Below are 16,586 nucleotides of genomic sequence, written 5' to 3' on the forward strand. Positions count from 1 at the left end.
GCTAGCCATGCCTTGCCCTCACTCATATTTTACGAAAGTGCGACTATTTCTGAACATCTAACCTAGCTGTAATTTTAGGTCATTTTAGAGAAATATATTTGCTAGAAGTTTGGAGAATACTTTAAATATTGGCCGGTTATTTTTCAGACAGCGACGTTAACTAGGCAAATCCTCATACTTCTAACGTACGCTATTTGTAGAGGTCACGCGTCAATGGTAAGAGCACTGTGTATTGTGTATAGGAAAACGGACAGTAACTGCAGTATGAAACCTGATGAATCTATTCAGTGATGCAGGCCTATATTTGTATGTATTAAAGTAGCTGATATACTTTACAACTAACACACACAAAGTAACTATTTAGTTTTATTAGTCGTAAGTCGTTCAATAACACACAAGTAGTACATGGGACTTTAGAGACATTTATGAATATTCATGAGCGAGCTCAAACGTGGTTAATTAACATATCTGAAAGGTCACTTTCAATCGATAAATCAACAATCGATCTATGAATCAATAATTGATGGATAAATCATAGTAAGCGCAGCTCCAAATCGATGCTCACTAGGTGCTCCCGGAACGTTGAATCGATAATCGGTAATTGATTGATCTATTATTGATCGATTATTGATTTATTGATTATTTTAAATAATTATTAAAAAAAATAAAAATGTGTTCATTACATTTGAAATTCATACTCCCTCTGTGGAAGATATTTCCAAAATCTTCCACAGGGGTAGTGTAGATTTTAAATGGAATAGCCCAATACTGGTGAACTGTCACTATTCGTCTATTTGTATAAATAACCTCATGGGCTATTCCATTTGAGATCTGCCATACCCCTGTGAAAGATTTAAGAACAATCTTCAACAGAGGGAGTATGTTTTTCAAATAGAATTCCAGTGGTTAATTATTTTGACTTTCCTTATTAAAATCGTCCACAACTGAAGTATGCATTTGAAATGGAAGTTACACAACTGTCTACATGTATTTGAAACCCACACTCCCTCTGTGGAAGACTAAATCTTCAAGGGGATGGATTTCAAATGGGATAGCTCAATACTCTTCCTTTCAAAATTAAAAGCTTAGTTTAGCATGTAACCATGATAACAGGAGAAAAACATTGGCTAAAACAATTTTAGTTCTAATAATGACTATTTCTTAGGCACTGGAGCCAAATTCGTTCGATCTTTTAATGAACCATCGATGCTTGGTCGATCCTTATTATCTATTCAATATCAATTAATTGTTCATTGTGAAAATATTTCATCTTCGTATTATAATGCATTGACCAACTCAAATTTTACTATTCATTCTGTTAATTAATTAATCAATAGTTCATTGATTAAAATCATCGATGAATCATCGACGATCGATACCATGATCGAACAAATTTGACTCGAAATTGATTTTGGCAAGGACTTCATGTACGGTGGTAAAATTGTGCTAAAGACGAAATCCACATGTATTATCAGATTTAAAGATTAAAACAGGGTATTAAATCACATTAGGAAATGAATTTGGTGAAAACCTTCTGACAATAAAATACTATGCTGAGCCATCAGCCTGGGTGGCTCACGCTCCAGTAATTTCAGATGATTGAGCTCAGTAATACATCAAAGAATGTCTTCCAATTCATGAAAACAGATAGATAACCAGCTTATCGGATTAAAAGCTAAGAGGGAAGGTCTTGCTGCTCAGCGAGTGTTTGTAATTATCAGGTTTTCTTCAAATTCATTCTCTTATGGACTTAATTACAAAAACTCAAAAACTTGCCAGTTACCTCGTAAACTATTTGATTTTGATTTTGCCCCGTACTGAGTAGGTTTGTCTACTTTTGCAATGTTTTTTTTCATTCACGCACAATCTCACCTTCATAATATATATTTGCTATTCTTTATGATAGAATTAATTTCACTTTATTATTATTAGAATATTGATTGAAATAGAATAATTTCACTTTTTAAAAGAATCAACATGATCAATAATCAATAATCAATAACAGATATATTCATGTTTATAAATTAATTTTGACATGTTTTCGCTTAAAATGAAACTTACTTAATTTATATGATTTAATTGAAACTATTTTTTTTAAATTAGTTCAGCAGAATGTATCCAATTATAATATTCAGTGAACCTTATAGACGGTTTCGTATCACTAGGATCCACAACATGTTCGTTTTTCACGGCACAGTTCTTTAACCCCAATATGTTTGTACATTCATTGAATGACCTTTGAATATTTGGGAACAAGAACTCATACTCTGCAGTTCAAGGTCAAATTTTGCACTATTATTGTTTGATTGAGGTTATTGAACTATGCCATTGGAATGAGGCCATTGTGGTCCATAGTGTATGAAGCGTTGGGAAATATTTAACCATTACCAGTACCAGGACATTCTTCTTTCGTACCGGATTCATTAACAACACAATAGTAATTGTAGGTTTCGAATATGCAATCGCCTATGCACAGGTTGCCCCTATCGGAATAGAGACGACGCGATACCTGAAGAACTTCTGCGGCTGGGACTGCGTCTTCAGCATCTTGAGTTATGGCTGCTTCGTTGACATGCGTGAGCAAAATCATCATAGCCATTAACAGCAGAGTCGTTTGGTAAAGAAAAGCCATTCTGAAGCGTAATTAAAATACAGGACATGTGTGCATTTAGTCTAGTAAACGCCCTTTGTTTTTTTCCTTTATTGTAAAGTTGTGTATGACTAACATTTTCTGCACCCCGGCAATCACAACACTATGCCTTATTAGAAAAATAATTATCAAGCACAAATCACGTGGTTTTATTTAAAACAAACTCACAATTGACCATAAAAAACAAAAACAAATAAAAATAGCCGTCTCTTACCACACGATATTCAAATTTCCCGGGAACCGAAATTGCCTGTGGCAATGTCATCCCAGTAACACAATGACGGCTGACGAGTGACGACAATTGAGCACAAATAACCATGACGTCATTGTCACGGGCAATTTCGGCGCGGCCATATTTGGCATTTGGCAAATACACAAATATGATACACAGAAATATATACGCTAGAAATTCCCAGACACGGAAAACAACTAGCTCCTCTTTTGATGTTTACTGAGGTATGGCGAGTGTGGCCTTCAGCACGTAAAATTGGGAAAGCTATTTAGCATAACAAAGGGTTAGTTCCCATTACACTGTGAAGCAAGGAAAATGGTTATTTGCATAGTATACATTATTAAATCACCGGCGAGATGTAAATTGGGTGATGATGTCATAGCTCATTAAAGTCTGTCACTCGGTGTATTGCAACTTGTTGTAATGCAATTTCCCCCACAGTTACAATCGCCCCAGAGATAATTGTAACACCTAACCCCCTGTTTAAAATAATTATAGCTTCAAAACTACTTGCTTGACTGATTTCAATGCAAGTGGGATTTAAAACAGTGAGATGACCCTTGTAAGCTGAACTCAATCAGTGTTCCTTTACTTACCAAACGAAAGTTATACCCAGTTTATCAAAATCTTTTACAATTGACCCCGGTCTCCCCTATAAACATTGAGTTTTTTTAAAAATTATTTAGAGTGTAATAGTGCATATTTAATAATAAAAATTCCTTTAAAAATGGAATGGGCGCCCAATGGGAGCTTTGATGTGATGTGCTGAAATATAACCGTTTGGGTAAAATTTTCTTATTTTAAATTATTTTAAATAGAAGGAATGATGCTCAATTTACCATTTCGATTGCTATTGTTAGGCAATGATATATCACGGGGGTGTTCAGTGGCGGATCTAGAGCAGTCAGAGCGGCCGCACACCGACATCGCCCGGTTAATAACTACATTATACAGTCAGAGACACTGAAATGAATACCTGGGATCGATACACGTGAATGTGCTATGCACGATTGATATTCAGACGATAAATCTTTGGATACCGGGATAGAAAATGATGAATATCTCCCGTAAATGATTTCGTAGAAACCAGATCTGGTTCCTTGCACTTGAACATATATGTTCAACGGATATTATCGTCGTTAGCTAGCGTCTTGAGAAAGAAGCGAGCGTCTTGAACTCAAAAACTGACAGAAATATTCTGATTTTCTGATGTGAGCGCTCACTCACATGGTGTATACACACAGAGGTCACACACAGCGTAGTGTGAGCACACCCCCACATGGCGTATACAAGCTCACTTACACACAGGGAAGTCAATTACCGAGCTATTGTCAGTAGCCTTTGTCGGGATGTCCCTCGGCTCATTATGCGTCTCAAAGGTCGGAACAAAATGGCGATTTCTGCCATGAAGATATCGGGGCGATGACACTGTGGGCCGGCCAATTTGAAAACATTAGAAAATGTGTGAAAATGAAGGCCCGATTGAAGCCACTATTACAGTAGGCGTATAAAAGAGGGTGCTAGAATCACGAATTACTTACCTGATAAGCTTATCACCTGATAAGGTTATGACAAAACTTGATGTGTCCAAAGTAACCTAAGAGCACAAACACAAACACAGAGAAAGAAGATTCTATGAAAATTATATCCTTGAATACGCATATATATTTCAGGCAGAACGGTAGTCAGTCGATGCCGATTGTTAAACATGCCTAATTTTAACACCAGAATTTTTAAAAAACATGTATATCCAAGCACTGTTTTTAACTCACATTACTGAAGGAAAAAAATTGTTGCTTTATATTTGACCGAGAAAATTAATTTCATAGCAAAAAGTTGTATCTTTGTATCGTGTTGATTTCAACATGTATCGATCGACTTTTAACGCGACTATGCATAACAAAAGAAGCTACTGACCACCGTTCTGAGTGATTTTGTTTGCAGCAAATTGACGGGAACAGCCCGTTTATCCGAAGGGTCTGAAGTCTGAAAAGGGTTAAAGTTAGAGTTTAGGGAATTTTAGGTTATAGAATTAGGGTTAGGGTCATAGTGAACAAGCAAGTTTCACTATGACCAAACAGAGTGCATACCTCGAAATAGAAATCATTTACTTTATTTTTCGGGCCGAAAGGCTAAATAGCAAAGAGTTTAAGTATTAACACCTGATTTTATTTATAGGTTAATAAATGCGTATCACTTGTTGGGAGTGAAATTGTACAAAATAATGCACGGGTACTGAGATGTTGGTGAGTCTAATGCACGAGCCCCTATTTCATACACGAGAAAAAAATCCCGTGATTTTTGCTATTTTGATAACAAAATTGTCACTACTAATGTTGGAAAATGCAACCAAATATAAATGCATCCACCCGCAAGAAAAATGAAAGCGTCCGAAAGCACTGCGCGTACTACGCGGAATGCGCGCCCGTGCAATTATACAACTTGCACCATAGACATACCATTTTGTTTGTCTGGGACTTGCACGGCTAGTACTACCTAGGAGTGTATGAAAAATTGTTATTTCATTGTTCAACACAATGAGCGGTCCGTGTCATTTAAAAAATTTTTGAATGACTTTCAAGATGTGCTCTCATTAAGGTCATACCAACAGGCAATTTCTTTTTCAATGTTTCAGGTACAAGGTTTTTATCTCCAAATGCAGATAATATTTTAGAATCTTGAACTTCAAGAAAATCCTACCGTGTTATATAAAATGATTCTGATGTTTACACCCGGTGTTTACAAAGCATATTACAAGGGAAAGAAGAATTATGTATCGCACACAAGCACAATTATTAAAAATATAATTATAATGGAAAGATGATATGCATAGCCAGGTATAAACCATAGTGAACAAACTCCGGACATACGTGCCTGTGCGGGGACTTGAACCCCATACCTTTCGCTTGCTCGGAGAACGCTCTAACCATTGAGTTACATAGACTGTCCCTGATAAACAGGGCTCAAGTCTGGTACTTACGGATATGAGCAGTCAGGGTAAAATTAAAAAGACACAAAAACACAGGCGTCGAGATCATTTAATGATGCTTAAAAACGTTGACAACATAAGAAAGTAGCAAGTTTAAAAGGCCCCACCTCGGCTCACTTTTTACAACTTGGTCCCATTTTGAATATCAATGGCAAACACGGAAATAAATGTTTTTATTTTGTTTTCATCAACAAAATACAGCGTTTCCCAACAAGATATAACGTTTTAACAATATCATCACAACCATAGAGGCCAACTTGTTATTCGCTTAATTCAATCATTAATCATGAAATAATATTAAAAAACAAAACCTAATTAAATGAGATATAGGCTTATGCAAGAACAAGACTTTTAGCTACATATACTTTTCTGGTCGTTTCCAGAAAGTTTACCGATTAATATCGCATCTGCACATTATTAGATACATAATACTTTCTAGAAATTTATGTTGAAGAAAAAGGTGATATGATTCAATGAATCTCAACAAGGTTTTGTGACAAGTAACTTACGTGATGGAGTTAAGAAAATGTAGATTGCTCTTTAGTCTACAGTGAAGTGGTATAGAATGTTCTTCTAGCGATTTGGCGGGCCTCTTTTATTTAGTACGATGTGCGGAGCAGATTCAATAACGAATTAATGTTAAGTCATAAAAATGATTTTACTTTTAATAAACTACGAATCCAGGGGCTTCATATCAGACGTGGCCTGGAGGTGGAAAACATTCATGACATGATCCATTTCTATGTATTATTTTGTCTTGTTTTAACATAAATCTATCCCAGCTGCCAGACACATCACAGCACATGCGCAATCTACATTTTACAATTGACAAACTTCATGAACAGTTGTCGAACACTCCGCACTGAGTCATCTAAAAGGCTGTTAGAAATAAAATTTGAATGCTAATTTATTGCACATGCTAAGGAAGTCTGATTACCTTTTTTGAAATAGAGTTGGAGGGTTTTCAGTGAAATGCTTTTTGTGTAAAAACTGAAGCATCCTATGTATAAAAGAATATTATGAATAATAACTGTACATCATATATGACGATTCGTGATAACCAAGCGTGCTACAGTTTATGTGGTTTAGGAGGCAGAGAATTTAATTGCCAAAATATTTTGTTGAATTTAGTTAAAATGAAAACTGAAAAGATGGTGAAAATTCTATGTAAAAATTACATTAGACCCAGCCAAAGATTACTGTTTCGTTTTTATGGTAATCTTATCTCCTATTTCCTTAAATAAACTTTGGGGTCTAATGTGGATTTTTTTAAATGGAAAACCTAGAACGTCTATACAAGAAAACTGGTAGAATCTACCCAATAGACCTACCACGTGCAGCGAATCAGCGAAGTCAAACGCAAATAAAATGATGTATTGTGTAATTGTATGTACTATTAATAGACTAGGCCCATCATATTTTCTGCATGAGCATGACGACTTGAGAGCAACCGTGTCTCTTGAAATTGATAGCACTTACCCTGGTTAAATTGAGAAAAATTAAATTCTATGAAAATGAGGTTTTGATACAAATTTGTTATCAAACTATAAATAAGGGTCTATTCCAGTTTGAGGCTCTTTATAGATACAAAATTGCTCAACAGTACAGTAATTGGCCTGGGCAAATACAAAACATCGATCCCATTCGCCGGTTCGAATCTGAAATAATTTTGGCCTTGACCATAAACTTAAAAAAAATCTTTTACGACAACCTAGATCTTGGTCTCTAAAGAAAATGTACATTTGAAGCTTTATAGCAGAGACAATTTCAGTTGTATTGAATTGCTGCCATTTTACAGAGTTACATGTGGTGCAGTGATGATATATGTGATGTGAGCCCATTTGGGGTTTTATGTTGCGTCATATTTACATGACTTGAGTTATTTGGTAGCTATTTGCTGTGTGCAGATTCGGATAAAATGGTCAAAATAGCATATTTGAATTTGTTTTAAATTAATGATAGGTTTATTTTGCCCATTTGATTAAATTCAGACATAGGTTTCTTGAATCAACAGATTCCAATTTTTTGCATTATCGCTTGATATCGAACAATAGAATAAAATATATTTTATTATTAATATTATTATTATGCAAAGTCGACTATCATGATGCATTTTATTTTACGATACTGGTATTATGAAATGCAATAAAAGATATAAAAAATCAATATGAAATAATAAACTTATATGCCTCATAATAATAATGATCAAAGCCACGATAAAGATGTAAGTTCTCATATGGTAGAATTAAAAAAAAAATGCAGATGATGCCATTTGTTTGCTATATTCCCAAAATAGATTGATGATCAGCAAAAGCTGTACAGCCATTCCATGTCAACTCCAGGGATGTGCACCGCAGCACCTCTTCAATTTTTTCCCTTTTCTGTGTGGTGGTAGATATTGATGAGAAAGTAAAATCCTGAAAATTTGAGCTTCATACTCCATTTTGTTTTCCCGTGGCATCAATTTGAAATTTAGGGGTCAGCGTAAAAATGTGTCGCAACGTGAAAGACGATGTTTGGAGGTCCATAAATGTATAAAGGGAACCCCCTACAACTTTGAAAAGTATGTATCCTGGGGGTACTTTTTGTGTAGAATTCAAATCTGACATCAGAACTTGTAACTCCTTTACTTTCAAAGATACAGGGCCCTAAAAATGCAACTTCGTCCATCCAGGACCAACTTCGGGGGGTCAGAACTCCAAAAGTAAAAATTATTTTTTGTCCACTTTTTTTGCCAGCCAGAGCCCTTTGGTAGAGCATTACTCCTATCCAATATTGAGCCTATTAGAATACTTTTAGCTGAGATATTACCCATGCAAAACCCCTTTTTGCCCCAATATCAACTTCAGGTATGTTGAAGATATGTTCTTGGACAACATTTCTGCGAGATAGTGGCTTGGGGTCTTGATGACTTTGTTTTAAAAATATCAGTTAGGTTTGTCTACTCCATACTTCATACATAAATTATGAGTCATTCCATGGGTTTGCTGGTCAGTGGTCATCCATTCAGATTTTGCTGAAAATCATTTCTAGCATACCTCTATAGGCATAATGAACACATGGAAAAAATGAATGCTCAACTCCAAGCGGTTTGGGAGATATGGCTTGTGAAAATTTGACCCACAGCTCCACGTTTTGCTCTCTCGAGTCGCATCATTGAATTAGTCACGTTATGGGACACTCATATTTTGACTTTGCAAAAAAGATATTAAGCTGAAAAGTATTACATAGGGTGACTTTTACCAAGAGAAGCAGAATCTTGCCTCAGAAACATTGTATCTTATCTACTGAAGAAGTTAATGGTCTCTCAAAACCTCTTTTCGTTTCGTTTTTGACAAATGAAATTTTGACAAAACGAAACAAGGTTTTGAGAGACCCATAACTAAGATACACTATTTCTGAGGTTAGATTCTGTTTTTCTGGGTAAAAGTCACCACAGTTTGTACTTTTCAGCTTAATATCTTTTTTGCAAAGTCAAAATATAAGTGTCCCAAAATGGTACTAATTCAACGACGCGACTCGAGAGAGCAAAAAGTGGGGGTCTGGGCCAAATTTTGACAAGCCATATCTCCAAAAGCGCTTGGAGTTGAGCATTCAATTTTTCCACGTGTTTATTATGCTCATAGAGGTATGCTAGAAATGATTTTCAGCAAAATTTAAGGGGATGACCACTGACCAACCAACCCATTTTGTTGATGTGGCTGGAATGACTCATTAGTGAGTGGACAAAGCTAACTGATTTTTTAAAGCAAAGTCATCAAGACCCCACGCCACTATCTCTCAGAAATGTTGTCCAAGATCATATTTTCAACATACCTGAAGTTGATGGTGGGGCAAAATGTCTGACATTGGTTTTCAGGGGGGTCAAAATGTACAAAAATTAAAAATTGGAGTTTTGCATGGGTAATATCTCAGCTGAAAGTATTTTAATAGGCTCAATATGGGATAAGAGTAATGTCCTACCAAAGGGCTCTGACTGGCCAAAAAATGGACAATAAAATTATTTTTACTTTTGGAGTTCTGACCCCCCGAAGTTGGTCCTGGATGGACGAAGTTGCATTTTGAGGGCCATATATCTTTTCAAGTAAAGGAGTTTTCTGATGCCAGATTTGAATTCTACACAAAAAAGTACCCCAGGATACATACTTTTCAAAGTTGTAGGGGGTTCCCTTTATACATTTATGGACCTCCAAACGTCGTCTTTTGCGATGCGACACATTTTTTACGCTGACCCCCCTAAATTTCAAATTGATGCCACGGGAAAACAAAATGGAGTATGAAGCTCAAATTTTCGGGATTTTACTTTCTCATCAATTATCTACCACCGCACAGAAATAGAAAAAAATTGAAGAGGTGCTGCGGTACACATCCCTGGAGTTGACATGGAATGGCTCTGTAGCATAATAGTTGAAAAAAAGAAAGAAAAGAATTTCGTCTTTTTCGAATCTTGATCCTGCAATTAAATTTGTTGGGCCACTTCTGGATCATTCACGAAGGACATACTACTGGCTTGTACAGGTGCGCGGCTAACAAAGAACAATATCAACTCAGTCCAGCCGACTTAATACTCACTTCGTTACAGATTTCTTAAAGGGGCATTTCGTGATCCACAGCCTCATCCCCCACTTTTCCCCCAAAAAAGTTGAGATTTTACACCACTGGATACCTCTGGCTACATAATGTTTATGTACCAAATATTTCTTGCAGATTAATTCGTTTAGCAAAAATATCGCCAAATTTGAATTTCGTTCTGGTGCACCAGAACGAAATTACAACACATTGTCTATGGAGCAGTGTAATACACATAATCATGCATAACTCGCAAACGCAAAATCGGAATCAACTGAAATTTTGGAAATAAGCTTTTTTCGTGGATATCTACTGAAAAATGTCATAAAAAGAGGATGCTAGGATCACGAAATCCTCCTTTAATTATAAAATGTGTATAAAAAGTGGCGTATGGTCGATACGCCACTATGGAAAACACAAAATTTCAATTTGTAACGATACGCCACATTTAATTTATTAATTAATTATTCATTAATTAGCTAATTTTGACTGATGAGACTTAGAAAAATGAAAGAGGACATCATTAAAAACATATGTGCCAATTTAAAAAAAAAATGACCAAAATCACTATACGCCACTATGAAATGCAGCCGACGAATTTAGCATTTCGGCTGCTATTGTGCTCAGAGTGGCCGGCCAATTTGAGAAATTTTTTAGAAAACGTGTGAAAATGAAGGCCCAATTAAAGCCACTATTATGTACATGTACTGTAGGCGTATAAGAAAATGTGCTAGAACCACGAATTACTTACCTGATAAGCTTATCACCTGATAAGGTTATGACAATACTTGATGTGTCCAAAGTAACCTAAGAGCACAAATACAAACACAGAGAAAGAAGATTCTATGAAAATTATATCCTTGAATACGCATATATATTTCAGGCAGAACGGTAGTCAGTCGATGCCTATTGTTAAACATGCCTAATTTTAACACCAGAATTTAAAAAAAACAAATGTATATCCAAGCACTGTTTTTAACTCACATTACTGAAGAAAAAAATTGTTGCTTTATATTTGACCGAGAAAATTAATTTCATAGCAAAAAGGTGTATCTTTGAATTGTGCTAATTTCAACATGAGTCGGTCGACTTTTAGCGCGACTATGCATAACAAAAAAGCTGCTGACCACCGTTCTGAGTGATTTTGTTTGCAGCAAATTGACGGGAACAGCCCGTTTATCCGAGGGGTCTGAAGTCTGAAAAGGGTTAAAGTTAGAGTTTAGGGAATTTTAGGTTATAGAATTAGGGTTAGGGTCATAGTGAACAAGCAAGTTTCACTATGACCAAACAGAGAGCACACCTCGAAATAGAAATCATTTACTTTATTTTTCGGGCCGAAAGGCTAAATAGCAAAGAGTTTAAGTTATTAACACTTAATTTTATTTATAGGTTAATAAATGCGTATCACTTGTTGGGAGTGAAATTGTACAAAATAATGCACGGGTACTGAGATGTTGGTGAGTCTAATGCACGAGCCCCTATTTCATACATGAGAAAAAAATCCCGTGATTTTTGCTATTTTGATTACTAATTTTCACTACTAATGTTGGAAAATGCAACCAAATATAAATGCATCCACCCGCAAGAAAAATGAAAGCGTCCGAAACAGTGTATGAAAAATTGTTATTTCATTGTTCAACACAATGAGCGGTCCGTGTCATTTAAAAATTTTTTGAATGACTTTCAAGATGTGCTCTCATTAAGGTCATACCAACAGGCAATTTCTTTTTCAATGTTTCAGGTACAAGGTTTTTATCTCCAATTAATGCAGATTATATTTTAGGATCTTGAACTTCAAGAAAATCCTACCGTGTTATATAAAATGATTCTGATGTTTACACCCGGTGTTTACAAAGCATATTACAAGGGAAAGAAGAATTATGTATCGCACACAAGCACAATTATTAAAAATATAATTATAATGGAAAGATGATATGCATAGCCAGGTATAAACCATAGTGAACAAACTCCGGACATACGTGCCTGTGCGGGGACTTGAACCCCATACCTTTCGCTTGCTCGGAGAACGCTCTAACCATTGAGTTACAGAGACTGTCCCTGATAAACAGGGCTCAAGTCTGGTATTTACGGATATGAGCAGTCAGGGTAAAATTAAAAAGACACACAAAAAACACAGGCGTCGAGATCATTTAATGATGCTTAAAAACGTTGACAACATAAATAAAGTAGCAAGTTTAAAAAGCCCCACCTCGGCTCACTTTTTACAACTTGGTCCCATTTTTAATATCAATGGCAAACACGAAAATAAATGTTTCTATTTTGTTTTCAACAAAATACAGCGTTTCCCAACAAGATATAAAGTTTTAACAATATCATCACAATCATAGAGGCCAACTTGTTATTCGCTTAATTCAATCATTAATCATGAAATAATATTAAAAAAACAAAACCTAATTAAATGAGATATAGGCTTATGCAAGAACAAGACTTTTAGCTACATGTAGGCCTACTTTTCTGGTCGTTTCCAGAAAGTTTACCGATTAATATCGCATCTGCACATTATTAGATACATAATACTTTCTAAAAATTTATGTTGAAGAAAAAGGTGATATCATTCAATGAATCTCAACAAGGTTTTGTGACAAGTAACTTAAGAGAAAATGTAGATTGCTCTTTAGTCTACAGTGCAGTGGTAAAGAATGTTCTTCTAGCGATTTGGTGAGCCTCTTTTATTTAGTACGATGTGCGGAGCAGATTCAATAACGAATTAGTGTCAAGTCATAAACATTATTTTACTTTAATAAACTACGAATCCAGGGGCTTCATGCGCTCTTATCAGACGTGAAGGTGGAAAACATTCATGACATGACCCATTTCTATGTATTATTTTGTCTTGTTTTAACATAAAAGTATCCCAGCTGCCACACACATCACTGCACATGCGCAATCTACATTTTACAATTGACAAACTTAATGAAAAGTTGTCGAACACTGCGCCATCTTTTAGAATAAGAATATTTTTGAATTTAGTGAAAATAAAGACTGAAAAGATGGTGAAAATTCTATGTAAAAATTACATTAGACCCAGCCAAAAATTACTGTTTCGTTTTTATGGTAATCTTATCTCCTATTTTCTGAAATAAACTTTGGGGTCTAATGTGGATTTTTTTTATATAAATGGAAAAAACCTAGAACGTCTATACAAACGGGTAGAATCTACCCGATAGATCTACCACGTGCAGCGAATCATCGAAGTCAAACTCAAATAAAATGATGTATTGTGTATGTATTATTAGTATTAATACACTAGGCCCATCATTTTTTCTGCATGAGCATGACGACTTGAGAGCAACCGAGACTCTTGAAATTGACAGCACTTACCCTGGTCAAACTGAGAAAGATTAAATTCTATGAAAATGAGAGCTTTGATACAAATTTGTTATCAAACTATAAATAAGGGTCTAATTATTCCAGTTTGAGGCTCTTTACAGATACAAAATTGCTCAATAGTACAGTAATTGGCCTGGGCAATTACAAAACATCGATCCCATTCACCGGTTCGTATCTGAAACAATTTTGGCCTTGACCATAAACTTTAACAAGAAGAGTCTTTCAAAAAGACACAGTTCACGGATCAGGTGTATAGTAATTTGTTCTATAACTTTCCATTTCCATATCTAACCTACTCTGCACTGATCTTACAATAAATTAGTGATTTGAGGCATAATGATTCCTACATCCTGACTCTGGCTATATAACTCTCCATTCAGCAAGAAACTCATTATCACTATCATAGGCTTATTGAAATTCAATTAATATACCATGCAGATAATAACCTTGGCCCAATAATTACTTGGGATCCAATTAAGATCAGCAAACATTACTGGGTAGATAACAGGAATTAAGTTTTGTCAGTTGGAAGGAATTGAGTAAATCGCCTATATCAAAATAGCAGTGTATTTTTCATATATGCAGTAATATGCTCAGCCTTATCACAAAATAAACAATAGCATTGACCTTACCCACCAATCAGTAAAGCCTATTATAATCATGTGATGGCTCAATCCAATAGTAAACATGCTTAGAAAAAAAGGCAAACAAATAGTCCTGGCTGCCATTGTCTCAATACAAGATAAGATGTGCTAAAAAGTCCTTGTCATGTGGGGCCGGGTTAGATAAAGGGATACAAACACAGGGTTGATGGGCTACAATAGCTATTCAAGACACAGTGTATGTAAGGGATAAACTGTGCATATGAGATATGGGTTCAAGTGGACAAAAAAAATCTTTTACGACAACCTAGATCTTGGTCTCTGAAAATGTACATTTGAAGCTTTATAGCAGAGACAATTTCATTTGTATTGAATTGCTGCCATTTTACAGAGTTACATGTGGTGCAGTGATGATATATGTGATGTGAGCCCATTTGGGGTTGCGTCATATTTACATGACTTGAGTTATTTGGTAGCTATTTGTTGTGTGCAGATTCGGTTAAAATGGTCAAAATAGCATATTTGAATTTGTTTTTATTTAATGATAGGTTTATTTTGCCCATTTAATTAAATTCAGACATAGGTTTCTTGAATGAACAGATTCCATTTTTTGCATTATCGCTTGATATCGAACAAAGAATAAAATAGATTTTATTATTAATATTATTATTATGCAAAGTCGACTGTCATGATGCATTTTATCTTATAATACTGGTATTATGAAATGCAATAAAAGATATAAAAAATCAATATGAAATATATAATAAACTTATATGCTTCATAATAATAATGATCAAGGCCACGATACAGATGTAAGTTCTTTTATAGTAGCATTTAAAAAAATGCAGATGATCCCATTTTTTTGCTATATTCCCAAAATAGATTGATGATCAGCAAAAGCTGTAGCATAATAGTTGAAAAAAAAGAAAGCAATGAATTTCGCCTTTTTCGAATCTTGATCCTGCAATTAAATAATTATTGTTAGGCAACTTCTGGGATCAAGATGCACACAAGTATATCGAATAAACATTTTTACCGGATTCTAATATGACTAAATACATAAATTATGATAGGATATCAATAACTTAAATTACGTATGAGCTCAATATCACATTATGGTCGAATCCAATGAAAAGTGTACACGGCATAATTGATTTTTTGAGTGGTATTTTTTAACGTTACCTACGAATACAATTTATCATAGCACTAGATATCTATCTGTTTAAAAATGGAGGTCACTAATTAATGTGCGATCTATAGAAGATTTGGTATGTCAAATACTGAAAAGCATTACATTCAGACATCTGTTTAGAAGCCAGACATTATAAATGGTTTGGTAAAAAATATGTGTTACCTTCGAATACATGTTAAAAGCTGTGTCATTTCCACAAATTGAGAGAAGAGTAAATAATATTTAAGCAATAGGTGCAGGGTAATACACTCTTTGATACTACCAAGTTTCAATAGCCTGTATATAAATATCTCTGAGATATTGACAAAAAAGTAAGTATTCGTTTAGGGAAAGAAGAATTACGCATTTAAACTTGAATTTACAAATGGAAACATGATGAGCATCTAGGCAGATAATACCAGAGTAAAAACTCCGGATATACCTGCCTGTGCGGGGACTTGGACCCCAGACTTCCCACTTGTCGGACGAGCGCGCTAACCACTGAGCTGCACAGACTGTCCCTGATAAACAGGACTGGTACTTAGGCCCCGTATCCATAGGCTGTTCCCTTGTGGCGTGCGCCCTTGTTCCGTGTTCACTTGTTCCCATGTGACCTGCCACACAGACAACAAACTAAGCAAAACAAAGGTTCGTTGTCTGTGTGGCAGGTCACATGGGAACAAGTGAACACGGAACAAGGGCACACGCCACAAGGGAACAGCCTATGGATACGGGGCCTTACAGATATGAGCAGTCAGTGTAAACATTACAAACAATACATTACATACCAGTGTACGAGATCAATTAATGATGATTACCCGCCAGCCTAATATAATCATACAACAAGGGAAGAGGCTTACGCATCATACACTGGAACATGGAAACACCATGGAAACACTCAAACATTACAAACACGAGATCAAATTAATGATACTTTTTCGTTATTCTTAAAATATATCAATATACAGGGCAAAGAAGAATTACGCATCGCACACTAGCACAATTAAACATGAATTTACAAA

The sequence above is a fragment of the Amphiura filiformis genome, chromosome 2 (genome assembly GCF_039555335.1).
Source record: "Amphiura filiformis chromosome 2, Afil_fr2py, whole genome shotgun sequence".
NCBI classification, from domain to species: domain Eukaryota; kingdom Metazoa; phylum Echinodermata; class Ophiuroidea; order Amphilepidida; family Amphiuridae; genus Amphiura; species Amphiura filiformis.